This window comes from Schistocerca nitens, chromosome 8, assembly GCF_023898315.1.
Source record: "Schistocerca nitens isolate TAMUIC-IGC-003100 chromosome 8, iqSchNite1.1, whole genome shotgun sequence".
NCBI lineage: Eukaryota > Metazoa > Arthropoda > Insecta > Orthoptera > Acrididae > Schistocerca > Schistocerca nitens.
Genome location: NC_064621.1, coordinates 259,438,488 through 259,457,342, shown reverse-complemented (window position 1 = coordinate 259,457,342; position 18,855 = coordinate 259,438,488). Strand labels below are relative to the sequence as shown.

At 42.7% G+C, this 18,855-nt stretch overlaps 1 protein-coding gene across 3 annotated transcripts in view; it reads right to left on the bottom strand.

Moving 5' to 3' along the window:
- Window positions 1-18,855, bottom strand: part of LOC126198504 (endophilin-A) — a 772,777-nt gene that overhangs the window by 558,494 nt on the left and 195,428 nt on the right. For 2 of the 3 annotated variants that reach the window (XM_049934887.1, XM_049934883.1), the window contains exon 3: window positions 15,874-15,940. The gene's annotated coding sequence lies outside the window, so the exon portion shown is untranslated. Of the gene's footprint in view, window positions 1-4,132; window positions 4,211-15,873; window positions 15,941-18,855 lie in introns of all 3 variants that reach the window. The other variant, XM_049934884.1, reaches the window with a different exon arrangement.

Here is an 18,855-nt window from a genome sequence, read left to right as displayed (position 1 = left end):
CATTCGAACGTCAATGTTGAGAGTGCATAGTTTTGGACATCATAGCGCGTAAAATGCACGTCGTAGAGAGTTTCCGAACGTGTAGAGCAATGTCACGCATGACAGATATCCTGAACGTGCGTTTGAACGTGCATCAGTGAAATGGAAGGATGCCACTTACATCATACGTAAGCCATCTCTTTTCAGTAAGGAGTCTAGAGAAGCCACACTGGCTTTCACTTTAAGTCCGTATGTGGTGGGTTTTATACTTTAACTTACGTCCCATGAATATATGCCGTTACAAAGCAACATCAAATTTATCTCTCGAAAACCTCCCTCGTCTAATGGTTGACTTGATGTGATAAAATGACAAGAAACGTCACAATGGTGATTAAATAATTTTCAAATTGTAACTAGCGTATTACGTAAGCATGACGTTAAGACAGACACACTGAATGTCTATTAAAAACAATTTTTTCTTGATACGATTTATACGGTCTGTTAATAACAAATCTGCGATTAAAGACTTCAGAAGACAGTAACATACAAGACAAGGTTACTTGGTCCGAAATTCAGTGCAGCGTAATGAAAAGAGAGAAGTTATTAAGTGATGCGCGATGTGTTGCCGGATTCAGTTTTACTAGATCCAATTTGCCCCCCCCCCCCCCCCCCCCCCCATGTTCGTGATTTCTAATATGTTCTGCGACTGTCTTATTAATTTACCCAAGTATAGAATATCATATTCGATGTAAACATAAGTAGGTGTCCTCTCTCAGGTCTTTGCGTGTTTTCTACAACAGAGATTGTACTATTTGCAGTAAGACGCGAGGGTAATCCCAAAAGTAAGGTCTCCTATGTTTTCGTAAGTACATAGACCTGTTTATTTTTACAATGGTTTACTTCAGTTTACAGCTTGAGCATTTAGCTATTTTCGACATAATCACCATTTATGTCGATGCATTTTTGTAGACGCTGTGGCAGTTTTTGTATGCCCATGTCATACCAGCTCGCCGCCAGCCCCGCGGCTTTGGCGAAGAAGGATGCCGCCACTGGTGTGATTGTTGCTTGGTCTCAGGTGTAAAATGGTATGCCCAGGTTTTGTCACCCGTGACAACTGAGTCCAGAAAGTTGTCCTATTCGGCTGCAAAGCGGTGAAGAAATGCGCGGGAAGCATCAACTCGTTGCTGCATGTGGTCCTCAGTCCTCATCTTGCGCACACCTTCCGGTAGTTCAATGTTTCCGTTAAAATTCTGTGAGCAGTGCTTCGGGAAACCTCAGGAACCAACGTGCAGAGATCATCCAGGGTGATCCGCCGATCTTCACGTCTGCTTTGCTCAACCTTCAACCTCAGAAATTGACGGTCTCCCGCTCCTTTGCTCGTCGTGAATTTCGGTCCGACCAGCTGCAAACTCTCTAGACCACTTACGAACATTTTTGACATCCATGCACGACTCACCATACATTTCCATGGATTTCAATCGGCGCAGTGCCCTTTGCGTTCAAAAACCGTGTAACTGCGTGCAATTCGCACTTTGCAGTAACAGCCAACAAGAGCTCCATTCTCAACGGCTGCCAAGCCAAGGCTGAGCGCCTCAGTGCGGTGCACGCATGTTTACACACAGCACGTGAAGCACTCTTCATAACAGTGTGAACAACTGCCACACACACAAGAGTTCTGTACTTATTAAAAAAGTAGGAGATCTTACTTTTGGGATTACCCTCGTAGTTTGCACTTTCTTATTCAGTTTTGTATTTCACATGTTCTAAAGATTCTGCCTACTTAATAGAAACAGCGATCGAATAAGAATGATCTTAATGTTTTACTAAACGGTGAGAATGGTGAAATAATTTTCATCTTATGTGGAAGACTATTTTAAATTTGTATTGCAACTATTTGCAATTTTTGTAAGCAGATGTCCTTTAAAAATGGAGCTTCCCTTTTTGCTTTGTAACACGTTCATAGATATTGAAGTATTTCTTTATGTATACTACAGACGAAAACCATGACTAGCATGTGGACAAGGGAGAAAATGTGCGTTTTAACATAGTTGGCTTAGGCATTTCACGCCCGCACATTTCGTAAACAAACTGTGTGATCCGCGAGCCAGATACATTCGCTGGAGCGCGCTGCGACCGTGTATACCACGTTGAGACGCGCATACCGCTTGTGATCCACAAACCGCATCGCTTCTGAGCGTTCAGCAGCACGTAGGAACTCGGTACACTCAAGGCTGACTTCCGAGTACACGGTCCGTGTGGCGACGGCTTAAGGGTGCCAAACGAGGAAACTGGGGAAGACAGAAATGCAACGATTAAAACCTTGTAAAATCTGGAAAGAAAAAAGAAGGCAGCCTGACTGAGAAGTAACTTCCAGAAAAATGGCTCTGAGCACTGTGAGACTTAACATCTGAGATCATCAGTCCCCTAGAACTTAGAACTACTTAAACCTAACTAACCTAAGGACATCACACACATCTATGCCCGAGGCAGGATTCGAACCTGCGACCGTAGCGGTCGCGCGGTTCCAGACTGAAGCGCCTAGAACCGCTCGGCCACACCAGCCGGCAGAAGTAACTTTAACTTAGAAGAAACAGAGGGACGGGAGTGGAATAGGACACTTACATCTTCTGCAAGAGAGATTCATTGAGGAGAGATTTTGCAAATGTTTCTTAAAAACGAGAAGAAACATACTGACTGTGTGGACTCAAAGAAGATTGCTGATATACTGAAGTTTGCAGTGGAATGGAAAGACAGTTTGCTTATGGACTCACTAAATCTTGAACAAAAGGCTTAGCCTGGACAAGGGAGAGAATACCAACTGGATGGAATTAGGAAAAAGTGTAAAACGAGATGGCTGTAAGCCACTTACACACCACAGCATGTATTTAGACGACATGGCTGAGTACTGATTACTAATGGATTACGCTTTACAATCGGTACAAGAACAATATGATTTTGAGATTCGCAGATGGCTTGGTTTTTCTATCCAAGTATATGACAGAGGTCCAAGGACATCAAATCTATAGAGAACGAATATGGAATGAACATAGCAAAGGAAACGAAAATAATGACACTACGAGGAGTGAAAGTGCTGAATGCAATGAAATTTGAATAGGTGCAAGGTTTTTCAGTACACTGGGTGTAAAAAAAAAATTAATAATTACATCCGACATCAAATTGCGAATAGCAATGGCAAATTTGGTATTCTCTGACAAAGAGAAGGATATTCTGTAGCTTCATGGGAATAGGATTTAAAAAAATGTTGATAAAATGTTTAGTCTGCATATTCCTACTGTGTGGCGCCGACGCTCTGAAACTGGAGACAGAAGACAGGAACAGTTTGGAGTCTAATGAAATGAGGAATGGCGAAAAATGGGAAAATTTAAGTATACAGGGTGTTACAAAAAGGTATGGCCAAACTTTCAGGAAACATTCCTCACATACAAATAAAGAAAAGATGTTATGTGGACATGTGTCCGGAAACGCTTAATTTCCAGGTTAGAGCTCATTTTAGTTTCGTCAGTATGTTCTTCCACCTACGCTTAATGGAGCACGTTATCATTATTTCATACGGGATACTCTACCTGTGCTGCTAGAACATGTGCCTTTACAAGTACGACACAACATGTGGTTCATGCACGATGGAGCTCCTGCACATTTCAGTCGAAGTGTTCGTACGCTTCTCAAGAACAGATTGGGTGACCGATGGATTGGTAGAGGCGGACCAATTCCATGGCCTCCACGCTCTCCTGACCTCAACCCTCTTGCCTTTCATTTATGGGGGCATTTGAAAGCTCTTGCCTACGCAACCCCGGTACCAAATGTAGAGACTCTTCGTGCTCGTATTGTGGACGGCTGTGATACAATATGCTTGTCCAGGGCTGCATCAGCGCATCAGGGATTCCATGCGACGGAGGGTGGATGCATGTATCCTCACTAACGGAGGACATTTTGAACATTTCCTGTAACAAAGTGTTTGAAGTCACGTTGGTACGTTCTGTTGCTGTGTGTTTCCATTGCATGATTAATGTGATTTGAAGAGAAGTAATAAAATGAGCTCTAACATGGAGGGCAAGCGTTTCCGGACACATGTCCACATATCATATTTTCTTTCTTTGTGTGTGAGGAATGTTTCCTGAAAGTTTGGCCGTACCTTTTTGTAACACCCTGTATAGAGTGGCGATGTCCAGGTGCTGAGAAGAGTGGGAGGAACGGTGATTTCTGGACGTAGCTGAAAGTCGAAAAAGGAATGGATTGAACACACACGTACGAGGCGGGAAGGGGTTCAAAAAACAGTTTTATATGGATATGAGTATGGAAAGAGGCAGCAAGGTCAGAAGCAGCCCTGAACGGTCTACTCAATGAACGCAATCAAAATAGCCCGAAGAAAGAAACGATCGACCGTAAAAAGTTGAGGCAACTACAACCTGCTCGCAGAGCAGAAAATATGATGATGATGATGATGATGATGACGGTGACATCCTACTGACAATAGTCACAATGATGTGCAAAATTTCACCTATACAAGAGTTCACTTCAAAATTACATATACACGGTGGTCAGAAATAATGAGAAAAGCTTGTAAGGGTTCTTAAGAGAACATTCGATACGCTGTCCCATTTTCGAAGTTTTAATTAGCACTGAAGTTAACGAATCGGGCAGTTACGCACAGCGCGCGGAAGTAGCCGAGCGGTCCAAGCGCTGCAGCCATGAACTGTGCGGCTGGTCCCGGCGGAGGTTCGAGTCCTCCCTCGGGCATGGGTGTGTGTGTTTGTCCTTAGGATAATTTAGGTTAAGTAGTGTGAAAGCTTAGGGACTGATGACCTTAGCAGTTAAGTCCCATAAGATTTCACACACATTTGAACACAGTTACGCACGCAACAAATTAAAGCGTCACCAAACGTGTTCTTCGTTTGGTTTCCTAAAACCGAACAAGAGAGCGATACAAAAATTGGACATGGGACGGTAGCAAGGATCGATCCCGAGGGCCAAAGGCCGTGCGTCTCGTGCGCCATCATCTACGCTAATAGAACAACTGACACTAATTGTATCTAGAGGGCTGCTCGAATTTGCGCTTGCAACGGCCTGACTGGCAACCTTCAGTGCTAATTAACTCGGAAACGGCAGATCGTATCGAATTTTTTTTCCTAACAATTATTTCTCAGCACAACCTACCATACTTACAAGCTCTTCAGACTATTTCTGTCCACCTTGTATCTGTGTGTTAACCATCACACACACACACACACACACACACACACACACAGAGAGAGAGAGGGGAGAGAGAGAGAGAGAGAGAGAGAGAGAGAGAGCGAGAGAGAGACCCATCCGCGCGTGCGCACGAACACTACTTTTACGATCTTCGAGCAGTATCAAACGACAGGTCGCAAAGCCGTACCTGCTGTGGTTTCAGTATGCTCCCTGCACATGCTACAGAACTGTAATTTAGTTCGCAACTCCGCTCGGTTGCCCGTGGCGTTTGTAAAACTGCTGAGAACAACGCTAGCAGTCACGCACTGTGAATCGCGTGCAGTCCAGAACCGCCAGTTTCAAAGCGCAACGCACAAATTTCAAGTGAGAACGTCACGCGATATCGAAGGGCGCCACCTGTTGTTGCTATGAGGAAGTAAGGAAAATTCGGGTCACGTTCCTTCAAGAGCTTTACCGCGTGACTGCTGTAACAAATAACTGTTCACGAGCACTCACTCGCCCTCCAAGGGGGGATGATTAGAGTAAAATATCACATATATATATATATATATATATATATATATATATATATATATATATATAGTAGGCACAGAAAGACTAGCTAAATTGGACAACGTGAGACGAAAGTATTTTGCGTGACCGCGTTCTACAGCAATCGCCAGAAGTGTAGTAGGGAATAAACGGAATATTTTTCATCAAACTCACTTGGGGTTTGGAACACCGTACCTCCTGAATAGCAGTGTCACACACACTCGCTAGGCAAAACTCAAAGGTCTTCGGAACTACTTTATTTCTGTTAGTATTGTCCTGTTGCCCAGATTAATTTCTTTCTATATTCTCATTTCGCAGTCTCCAGTAGCTTCTCCTGAATCGCCCGGGGGATTCTGCTCGCGCACTCAGAGATTGATTCCGCAAGCGACTGAGTGATTCCACTGAGCACGCAGTGGCCGACGCCGGCGATGGTGATGGTGGTAGTGGTAGTAATAGTAGTAGCAGCAGCAGTAGTAGTAGTAGTAGTAGTAATAGTAGTAGTTGTTGTTGTTGTTGTTGTTTTTGGTGGTGTCCACGTCGTCATATTAGCCCGAAGACTTACTGTTGGAGCGCACAACGCTGGTCTATCCCGTGCAAGCGTCTTCATCTCTGCATTAATTACTGCAGCCTACATCCATTTGAACCTGTTTACTGTATTAAAGCCCACTTCCACGATCAAACTGACGATTCCTTTATGTCTCAGGCTGTATGCATTCAACCGAGCCCTTCTTTTAGTCTAATTGTGCCGCAAATAAGCACAGGATCTAGAACACTAATAAATTCCCCCAGCGCTACCTTATTTACTCTGTGTTCTGTAACAGCTGTGACTATCAAAAATCAAGTCAAAATTTACGACTCTGTCGGCGGTTTCGTTTCCTGTCGCGACAGAAAATAAAAGAGGTAGGGAAATTAAATAAAACTGAACCTCAGCTGACTTCATGAATGCTCTTTCGATCGTCATTGACAGTCGCGTATGGGGTGTCACAAGCCTTTAGAGTGAAAATTATACAGATGGCGAAAGATCCTGAACTCAGTATTCTGCAGTAAGGAACTAATGTTTGGAAATGAATATCTTGTTCTTGTTATTGAGAAACAACTTACATCTTACACCAAGATGTTAATCTCAGACATGTTCAAGAAGCGAGATCGAACTAACTTAACTTTCAAATTTTTTTAGCCTTTCTTAACAGTCCTCTATCACACATAAACATGTTTTGCTCTGCGCAGTGTTGAAATCTCTTTTACCGAGAGTCCACAACTTCATCAAGTATCCATATAATTCTTCAGGAGACGAGAACTATTTTCAACTTACAAATACAATCTACAACCCCCAAAAAACACAAAATTACGAAAGCATTCCGCATTCCTTGAACGTAGCGGTTGCGCCAATGCTACCCAGCAGTGCACGGGGTATTACGTGCTGGGCGTATGTCGTGCACAATGCAAGTTGCTCAACAGCTGCGTTACTTTGACTGCACGGCTAGGATTGGGGAACAACAGCGAAAATAATCGGCCGTACCTTTTCAAAGCAATTACGTCGGCATTTCGCTTAAACAATTAGGAGAAGCCATGGAAGACCTAAATCAGGATGGCGGGACGGGTTTTCAACTTCTGTCTTCCCTAATGCAAGATCAGTGTTGTACCACAGCGCGATACCGTTCGGTTTACTTTGAATGGCGTAAAAAAATACCTGGCGAATAAAACAAGTTTTCTGAAACGACAAAAGTGTTTTGAAAATGTGACAATTCCTAGACCTGAAGTACGAAGAACTGAAATATTCATTCAATATAACAGATTGCGCGTCCCCTGATTCACATATCCCAACACCTACATAAATATGCACCTGTAATCTAATGAAATCGCTATGGTAACCATAGATGGTTATTTTACAGGCTTTCTACAATAGCACATCAGGGACGGAATCCCTCACTGGAAAAACGTTGAACGAAATCTGTAAACAAAGTCGTTAACTGACGAGTTGCGAATCTTTTTTCCTTGTCTACCTAGTTGAGAAAGCAGGCGGATTACTTCTTATATTTTCTACCTATCTCTAATGAGTAGCATCTCGTGTGGACGGTGAACAGTTTCCTCTCTTTGGTGTTCCACAAAATTTTTTGCACAGGTCAATATAATGTATGGTCGTTGGCGCTTATTATAAGGAAAAGCCACTGAAGAAATGTACTACAGGGGCAACAAACTGATACGAAAATATAGTGCTAGGAAACGAAATTTAGCTATTTTGTAACTCTGCTTTTCAGTGAAGACATACAGTTTTCGACTCATTAGAAAGGTCAGATTCTGATCATGTAATCATAATACAGGATGTTTCAAAATTAATATACCGGTTTTATGGCTGTGTAGCATTTATTGCATTTAATTTACAAGTGTACACAATACATCAAATAAAACAGCAACTTAAGCAGTTTTGTTTGTAAATCCGTGGCCAAAGGGAACAGTACTGAACAGCCAAGAGTGACAGTCTTTCAAGCGTAGCCGCAAGAAATCAGTTCGAAAGGCTCGTAGGGAATTACCAGTTTCAGTGACTGTGTGGAGGCGTTTAAGGAGACGCTTAAATGTACGCCCTTATCGTTTGCAGTTATTACAAGCTCTAAAGCCTACAGACTGCGGCTTACGTGCTAACTTTGCAAACGAAATGTTGCTGCATGACGATGAAGCTCTTCTGGATCATGCCGTCTTCAGTGAAGAGGCAACATTTCACCTACGTGCAGACATAATGTGCACATCTGGGGGTTAGCAGACCCCATGAGATGGTACAGTTGCAACGATATTCCCCTACACTGAACGTTATTTGTGCCATATACGGTGGAAAGTTTATGAGACTTTCTTTCACGGTGAGGAAAGTAACTGGTGTTTCCTATCTTGATGCACCAAAACTATGGCCCTTTCCTTAATTGGGAGATATTGAACCACAGAACCTTATTTGGCAGCAAGATGGTACGCCGCCTCACTGGCATAACACAGTACGCGGTTTGATTAAACGACGTTGCACCTGACTGCTGGATTTGCCGCAAGAGGCTGGATGACCTCCACGTTCACACACGATCTGATCCCATGCGATTTTTACCTTTGTGGGTTCATAAATGATTATGCGTATGTCCCTACGCTACCAGCTGATCTACCCGACTTTAGAAAAAGCACTCCAGCAATTACTCCAGACAATGGTCAACGTTTGGGAAGAACTCGCCTATCGACTCTATGTGTGTGCTCTCACTGAACACTTGTAAGAAAAATTCTTTGAGTTGCTCTTTCACTTGATGTATTATTTATAATCGTAAGTTGAGTGCAATAAATGTTACAAAGCCTTAAAACACGTATATTCATTTTGAAACACCCTGTATTACGTCTATCCAGAGGCATTTCAATCGAATCTGCGAACTCCACTAAATGTCACTACGTATTCAATACAGGTACATTTCAGATGCCTACTTGTCAATTGTGTTTTAGGTTCCATGCTTCCTTAAATTTTTTCACACAGTTGTTCCTTCAAAGGAGCCTCACTAACCTAGAAGGCAACTATGTCGAAAATAAGTGAAGTTTTAATCTAAAAACATTTTTTCAGTCCAAGACGAGACATTTTCATGCTGTTCTTGCGGTTGAAACAGCCTCAATGCAACACTATTTTTTAGCGAGATAGGAAGAGAGAAATTGCGTGGATGGTAGGAGGAAAGGATGCCTCGTCTAAAACCAAATGTTAAGTTCGCCACTAATGCTCTACGAACGATACAAACGATGTTCGTAGACGCTTTTAAGATACTGGCGTCTACACCAATGGAGCATCGGTATGTGTGTTCCTCATACATAGTGCCACAGATGAAACTGTTTACAGTCACTTAATATTTGTCAATTGGTTCCACCATCCAAAGTATTCAACCTGTTTTTTACTGCTTTTGTAATGAGCGTTTCTTGTTGGGCACAGATTTCCGTATATTCCAACGTAAGACGAGTCACAAAAATAAAATGTATAAATATCCCACGTTGACACTTTAGCAACTGGTGCCAGTTCGAAAGGTTCTATTCTCTAATTCCCACTTACTGTTTAACAAAGACCCTCCCCTATTCTTAGCTCCGTTAGCACGCCAGTGTCGCGGTTCACGCATCAGACCTTTGCAACGCACGCGAGCCCGATACTGGACGTAACTGCACCGCTGTCGGCCAAGGGAACAGTTATCGGCCAACCCACATCAACTCTCCGACTTCGGTATTAGTTTTGTGAAATGAAGAAACTGCACAACAGTTGTTCAATAAATAATCTTTAACTGCTTATACGACCGGTTTCGGAGCACTTGAAGTCCCATAATCAGGTGTAAACTATAATAATGTAAATATTGTATTGTAAGACAATTGGATAGGTTCGCCAACTTAAAAAAAAAAAAAAAAAAAGTCAGGTAAGGAACAATGCAGTTACAATTTCTAAAATAAAATAAAAAGAGAGAGAATAGCTGGTTACCATCACTTTACCATCTAAGGTTATCCTCGTGCTAAAGTTGTTATGGAACGAAAGTTCCATGCTAAAAGACTGAGGGCGGGAGGGTGGAGAACCTAGAAAAATCCCAAAAATCGACATCACGATCGGATAACGAAAGTCACCAGGATAATAAAACATGTGTGCCATAAAGATGTGAAGAGAAAACACGTATTGTGATGAAAATACATAAATTTTATGAAAGCTGTTCGCCCATACTGGCCGACCGGGAACACTAACATGAAATCTGTGCAATGGTAAATAACGGCTAGCCGTGAGTACAGAGGACGTACACGACTCACAAGGCGGGCGCGGTATGAATCAGATATGTAATTGGTGAACTGTTTAAACCAGAAAAGCGGAAAGCAACAGTAGAAATGAGACGAAACCACCACAACATTAGGAGGGAAGAGAACCTGTACATCTAAAAACAAGGGAAAATATTATGTAACATACACACCTTAACATGCCTGAATAATGTCACAATTAACTAAAATATTTTTGTGATGCAGGTCATTGCGTTGACTAATAGTATAAAGAGAATGGGAATGAAGACGACTTAAGAAAAATGTTCAAAAGTGTGTGAAATCTTACGGGACTTAACTGCTAATGTCATCAGTCCCTAAGCCTACACACTACTTAACCTAAATTATCCTAAGGACAAACACACACATCCATGCCCGAGGGAGGACTCGAACCTCCGCCGAGACGACTTAAGATTTCTACTTCTTCCACGACAATGAGTATCATTCTTTGCAATGCAGAAGACACTTAACACTTTGCCGTCCGGCAACATCACAGTGGTGTCGTGCGCGAAAATGCCGGTCAACGGCCGGCAACACCACAGTGGTGTCGTGATCGTAGTATCGCGCAGTGGTCGGTGACAGCACTTTAGTATCTTTTTCATTCTGTTGGTCTTTTGTTTAGGTAACAATAAGTTACACACGTCAACAACTTTTTTGTTTTTGTAAGTATTTGTGCACTTTCGTTATGGCAGATGAAAGAGACGATACGGTTATTTACGATGAATGCGCGGTCGTCTTGTCTGACGTTCCGGACGACTTGGCCGATTGGGAAGAAGACAGAAGATATCAAAACTAAGAAAGTGAAGCAGAATCGTCGGAAGATAGTGAAATACGTCCAAGAAGAATCCGGCGAACGCTACTGTTGCCAACTGATTCGGATGAATCAGACGAAGAAGACAGACAATGATTTACTGAGTACCAATAATAAATTTGGAGGATCTCCGGGTCCACAAATATTTCCCAAAGATACACAAAGCGTCGTGGACATCGTAGAATTCTATATTGGGAACGATCTATTTGAATATATTAGCAACGAAATCAACAAGCATTACAGTCAAAATTGCAACAGAAGGAAACTGGATAAAAAATACCAAATTTGTCGACATTACGGGACTCGAACTTAGAAAATGGTTTTGGCTTGCTATCCTTATGGGAACTGCAAAAAAGCAAGGATCGATGATTACTGATCAACGAATCCGTTGATAGACACACCGATATTTCGCAAAACGATGTCCCGCAACCGATTCAGACAAATATTACCATTTTTACGATAACAACAACAAACCGGATAATGCCAACCGGCTTTTCAAAGTGCAATTCGTAATTGATTATTTTTCCAAAAAGTTTAAGGAAACCTTTAATCTAAGTCAGAACATCTCAACTGATGAAGGAATGATACCGTGGCGTGGAAAGTTAAATTTTAAACATTAAAATCCGTTAAAAATTACGAAATATGGCATACTCATTCGGATGCTGTGTGATTCGAACACGGGATACATTTCCTCATTCAAGATATATTCCGTCGCTGGACAACCTTAAGCAAAAACACTTATGGAACTATTGAAACCTTCTTATGGAAAGTGGCATCACCTCTAGATGGATAATTATTAAAACAGTGTAGAACTTGAAGAGAAGTTACTTGAAAAGAAAATTCGAGTTTGTGGAACGATATTGGAAAATCGAGGATTTCCGGAAAAACTGAAGCGAGCAAAAGTCAATGGGTTTGAAGCTTGTCATCAATGGAAAGGTGACAGGCGGCCGACGACAAGCCAAGTAATCCGAATTAGCGCTGACGGCGCCAAGCGAATAAATTTTTACGAGACGTGCGGACGGCAAAGTGTTAAATTATCGCTAACCTGCTGCAGCTGCCATGGAATTGGCTGTCTTTGTTGCCTTTAAATCTCGTATGAAAATTGCTGTCTGCCTGACCAATATATCTGGTCGTACACAGATGGCTAGTATCGCACTCAATACGCACCCTGCCTTATAGGTCGTGTGCGCCCTCAATATGCACGGCCAGCGAATATTTGCTAATGCAAAGTTTTCCTCTTAATTTTCCCGGTCGGGCGGCGCAGGGAGACCATTTTCATTGAATTTATCTAAGTAATTCCATACAATACGTTTTCTCTCCCCGTCTTTATTACAACTTACATGCATTATGATTCTGGTGCCTTTCGATGTCCAGTCGTGGTGTCGGTTTTTGGAATTTATCTAGATCCCCTTTTTTTACTCTTTTGACATATAACTTTTGCTCGATGACAAGAATGGGACAGGGATGACCTCGAGTGATTAAGTGATTTTATTTGTAAAGTACTTGTATAGTTGCGGCTGCCCCACAAAGAGAACTCCTTGTTCTCTATTAGTGAATTACTTCTGGATGAGAATGACCGGCTTTACTCCAAACATACAACGCTGACGATGTGTTTTCCGTGGAACTGGCCTCTTGCAACATCCTCAGTCGTATTATCGGAGGAAAAACACCACTGGACGGCAGTTCTAAGAAAGAAACTTTGAAGGCCATAAAATAATTAATGACTACAATTTTCATGGAAGTAAAACAGTTCGTCTCCACTTTAAGAAGCTCATCACGTCTGCTTCTCCAAACAGTTTCTCTTTCAGCTAACTCTTAGCTTCTCAATCTAACACACAGCTGTCACACGTTTTTGAAAGTCACGTCTTAGTTGTCGGCTTGTCTCCACAGTAAAGCTGCTGCCATAGTTCACGCGTGCCTAAAAATATTCGTCTGCTAGACTCTGTGAACTGTCGATAACACTCGGCGAGCAACTCTTGTCGGAACTAACGCGACTGAATTTTCAATTTTTCGAGTTGTGAGCTCTTATCAAAATCTCCTGAACATTTGGGGCCTTTTACTAATCAGAGCTGAGGGTACAGAGTGATTGGCTAGTTTCTTATCCAAGAGCATTGTTATTGCTGCCATTAACAACTATTCATTTGGTATTGCTGCCTGGGAGAACAATTCTTGACAGAAACTTTAGATAAAAACCTCAGTTCGCTTGTTCGTTCACTCCACAATCATGTCCGCAGCTCGTGGTCTAGTGCCGAGCGTTGCTGCCTCTGCATCACGGGGTCCAGGGTTCGCTTCCCGGCCGGGTTGGGGATTTTCTCTTCCAGGGAACTGGGTGTTCGTGTTGTCCTCATCATTTCATCATTATCACCATAATTCGTGACAGTGGGTACATTGGACTGGGTAAAAAAAATTGGACTGTGTAAAAATTAGGACCTTGTAAGGGCGCTGATGACCGCGCAGTTGAGTGCCATACAAACCAAACATCATCAACATCACCACCATCGTAATCATCGGTGGAGACAACCATCCAACACTCAACTGAGAAAATTACTGTTTTGTTAGTGGTGGACGTGACAAGATATCCTGCGAATCATTACCTTTTCTGAAAACTATCTAGAAAAGATGGTTTGGAAATCCACCCATGATGGAAATATTTTAGACTCAATAGCAACTAACAGACCTGACCTCTTTGAGGACGTCCCTATCGAAAGTGATATCAGTGACCATGACATGGTTGTGGCAACATGATTACCAAAGAACAAAGGGCAACTAAAACAAGTAGAAAGATGAGCTCAAATGCAATGAAGTACCACGAACACAATTACCTCCTCCTTTGCAAACTAGCGTGGATTCCGAAGGCATCTATCGTGTGAAACCTTATTCGCATTTATCTCACATGACATCCGGAATTTCATGGATCAAGGCAGTCAGGTAGATACAGTATTCCACTACATCCGAAAAGCGTTTGACTCAGTACTACATCTACGTTTACTGTAAGTACGATCTTATCGGGCATCAAGCGAAATCTGTGACTGGATTGAGGATTTTTTGTGGGGAGGACGCAAGCAAGTCATCTTGGATGGAGAACCATCAACAGTTGTAGCAGTAACTTCGAGTGTGCCCCAGGGAAGTGTGTTGGGTTCCTTGCTGTCCATGCTCTATATTTAATGACCCTGCAGACAATATTAACTGTAACCTCAGACTTTTTGCAGATGATGCAGTTATCTATAATGAAGTACTGTCTGATAGAAGCTGCGTAAATATTCAGTCAGATTTTGATAATAAATCGAAGTGGTCCAAAGATTGGCAATTCGCTTTCAGTGTTCACAAATGTAAAATCGTGCGTTTCACAAAACGAAAAAAAAAAAAAAAATAGTGTCCTACGATTATAATATCAACGACGAGTCGATTGGAATTGTCCAACTCATACAAATACTTGGGTGTGTAAAACTTTTTAGGGATATGAAATGGGATGGGATGAGCACATAGGCTCAGCCATGAGTAAACCAGGTGGCAGACTTCTGTTTATTGGTAGCATACTAGGGAAGTGAAGTGCAGTTATTATGTAGAGGAGTTTGCTTACGTATCACTCGTGCGGCTCATCCAAGAATATTGCTCAAATTTGTGGGACCTGTACTAAATAGGACTAAAAGGGGATATTGATCGGATACACGTAAGGGCAGCACGAATGGTCACGTTTGTTTGTTACGCGGGAGAGTGTCCCAGAGATTTCACTGCCTTCGAATAATACAAATGCATGATAGTTTTTTAAAGAAACATCTGATATGACTGAAGGAAATTCTTTAATTACTGTTATTACTATTGTTGTTGTTTTAACTGATAGTTGCAAAAGTTAGAGAGAAGTAAATAGATATCGTGGTCCATTTTTGTGCCAAGTATGAGAAGCGCTGAGGAAGGAAGAGAAAGGTGACGATGATGATGTTTGGTTTGTGGAGCGCTCAACTGCACAATCATCAGCGCCCGTACAAATTCCCAATCTTCACACAGTCCAATTTTAGCCACTTTGATGGATGATGATGATGATGAAATGATTCATGACGAATGATGATTATGAATTTTCTCTGCCAGTGCCCGGGCAGAGAAAATCTCCAACCCGGCCGGGAATCGAATTCGGTGGGCAACCGGAGGCTCGCGGGCCGGATGCAGCTTGAGGAAAAGATTCGTGAGTGAGAGAAAAAGAGAGAGAGAGAGAGAGAGAGAGAGAGAGCTTTGCGAAGCGTAAATAAATGCAAACATCTGAAGATGGGGTGGACATGAAACGAACGTACTCTCAAACAGGCGTTTCGAGGCATAATTAGTCGGCGTGGCGTGTGGGGAAAAGGATGCCATTCATATCGGTACGTTACCCCATAAAAATTGTCACGAGCGCTACAGTTTTGACTTCATGCGCTAAGGGCACTACTGTAGCGTCCCGTGACGAGGTTTAAGCAAGTATGTGAACCAGGCCCGCGGATCACCAAAGGTTGCCCATGCCTGGTCTACAGTACGTTTATTCATTTACACAACTGTCTCATAAAGTCTGTTTTGTTACTCACCTAATCTGCGAAGATTCGGTGACTTGATAAGCGTATAACCCGATTCTCTGACAGGTGAAGTACGGCCCTGTTAACAGAAAGATGAAACAGGTCTCTGTAGCGTGAAATAGTAAAATGGGTGTTGCTGTTTATTCTTCCAACGTAGGCAGTAAAATGTACTGTGTGATAGAAGTAGCATTACAGCAGTTGGTGTGTGTGTGTGTGTGTGTGTGTGAGAGAGAGAGAGAGAGAGAGAGAGAGAGAGAGAGAGAGAGAGTCAGGAATCAAAAAGCAAGGCCGCAATTTGGAAATACTGTAACTTCGGAAATTCGCCAGGTATTCGATGTCATCATGTACTTATCCGCCGGCCGGAGTGGCCGAGCGGTTCTAGGCGCTTCACTCTGGAACCGCACGGCCGCTAGGGTCGCAGGTTCGAATCCTGCCTCGGGCATGGATGTGTCTGATGTCCTTAGGTTAGCTAGGTTTACGAAGTTCTACGTTCTAGGGGAATGATGACCTTAGATGTTGAGTCCCATAGTGCTCAGAGCCATTTGTACTTATCCCAAACGGTACAATACTGGAACTAATCATCGAAACTGCGACATACAAACAAAATAAATTTGAACAGCTAGGGTATCAATTTTGTAGAAACATATACAAACATTCGTGGCAAGCTGAAATTGAGCGATTCCCGAACCAGGATCTCTGCCTTTTACGAGTATTATGTTGGGCCTGCTGGTCTAGCAGTAAAGCGCGTGCCTGGAAACCGAGAGGTCGCGAGATTGAACCCGGTCGGACCACGGAAATTTTCAGTCTGCCTTTAATCAAGCCTTCACCTCTCAATATGGTTCTGATCCCGCGTTAAACTATAGTTCCTCTTTCGGTGGTACGAAACTGGGCTATGAGACAGACATGCCAAGTCGCCGAAGTGGTGTCCAATTGTAAGACTTGCAACCGGCCATTTAGCCACACGACATTAAATGAAATACGAGCAGTACTCCAGCAGTTATGTTTTCTGTGCACCCTTCAAGAACTGAGGCAAAGGTTCGAGCTGTCACCTAGCTTCCAGCACACTTTTCCAAGTCCCACGGTGGCTAGTGGGTACCAAGGCTAACTGTGAGGCGTTCACAAATAGCACTACTGGAAGTGAACTGTCCACGCAAGGCATCGATCTCGGGTCGATTCCCGCTAGGGCACAATGATTTTAGCTTGTCACAAATGTTCGTCGCAACGTGTAATTCGCTAAAAAGTAGAGCAATTTAATCGCTGATAAGACAATATCGCATACAATGTATGCTTTTCCGGCTGCAATAACGATTACAAACTATTGTTAAGTGTTTAACACTATTGCACATAGCAGAAAATCTTGTCGACACGGGACCACAGTTTGTGATTACGAAGTCGCTTCGGCTTTATTTAATCTTTTTATAGTCAGATCACAACCGGTTTCGTAACACTGAGAACCACAGCCTCAGGTGACATGTAACTACGCCATAAGAGCTAAGGAATCCGGAACATGGAACCCAAATAATGAACCGATAAATGACAGTACGTCAATGAATCAAAATCAGCCAGACGTAGGGATTCAAGTTCAAAACGATCGCTGGAGTTTCCGCTCCAATCTATGTGCGCCCCCGGAACACGAAACGCGACCATATACTGTCGAAGGACGTGCTTTTCAGTGGCACGAAACCGGCTGTGATCTGATGATAAAAATATTAAATATAGCTAAAGTGGCTTCTTAATCCCAACGATATACATACATTCCAACATTTCAGCTGCTGTTTGAAGAAGTCTGCATAATACCGAATAACTGTAGCATACTAACACGAATCTGTTCATATCGAGCGAGGTGGTGCAGTAGAACAACCATGGTTTCTCATTTGGGTGGACGGCGATTGAAATCCCCGTTCGGCCATCTAGACATAGATTCTCCACGGTTTCCTTAAATCGCTTAACGCAAGTGCTGGAATGGTTTCTTTTTACAAGTGCAATACCAGTTCCCTTCCCCAACCAAAGCTTGTGTTACGCTTCTAAAGATATCGGCGTGATGCGACGTTAAAGCTGAACGCATCAAATCTGGTCAGAAGTCGGAAGATTGATGGAGAAAAGTCTGCCTGCCAGGCATGATCGAGATACACAATAGAAGGGCAATATTTTCATGAACCCTTGCGTGTATATTATCAAAATCATAGCTACCTCGCTATATAGCTACTGAAAAAGCGCCTGGGGAAGGAAAAATAATGCGAATTCATGTTTGGAAACGACTGTAAACATGTGCCGCGAACTTTACGCCTGTACCAGAGATGATTACGATCAGTGGTTCAAATGGCTCTGAGCATTATGGGACTCAACTTCTGAGGTCATCAGTCCCCTAGAACTTAGAACTACTTAAACCTAACTAACCTAAGGACATCACACACATCAATGCCCGAGGCAGGATTCGAACCTGCGACCGTTGCGGTCGCGCGGTTCCAGGCTGTAGCGCCTAGAACCGCTCGGTCACCCGGCCGGCTTACGGTCAATGTATTGGAAAAGAACAATGTTCGTGCCAGAGTCCACCCAAAAACTTTAAGCAAGGCAGATGTTCATTTTTGTGTGCGCATTACCTAACAATGAAACATTTCTTCGAAGATAATTGTCATCCACTTACGAATCACTGTCTATTGTCGAAGACATGTGTTAGATAACACAATGCGAACATTGTAACACGGTGCATGGTCATCTTCATTCCTGTGGATCAATGCAGATAAAAGTTAACAGTAGTTTTTACACCACTCAACAGAAGGAAGCTGTTTCAAATACTTGAAAAAATGCTGCAGCAGAGTGGCTATTATGCTTCCATGAAAATAATTTTGTGAATGACGTTAAAGCAACTCGAGAGGTAGGAGCCAACCGCCAGCCAATTATGGTTCTTTCTTAAGCGTCACGTGCTCGCTGTGTTGCCTGTTTTCTAAGGACATACAGAGAGTTGTTTACCGTGGGTGGATGCAGACTGGCCAC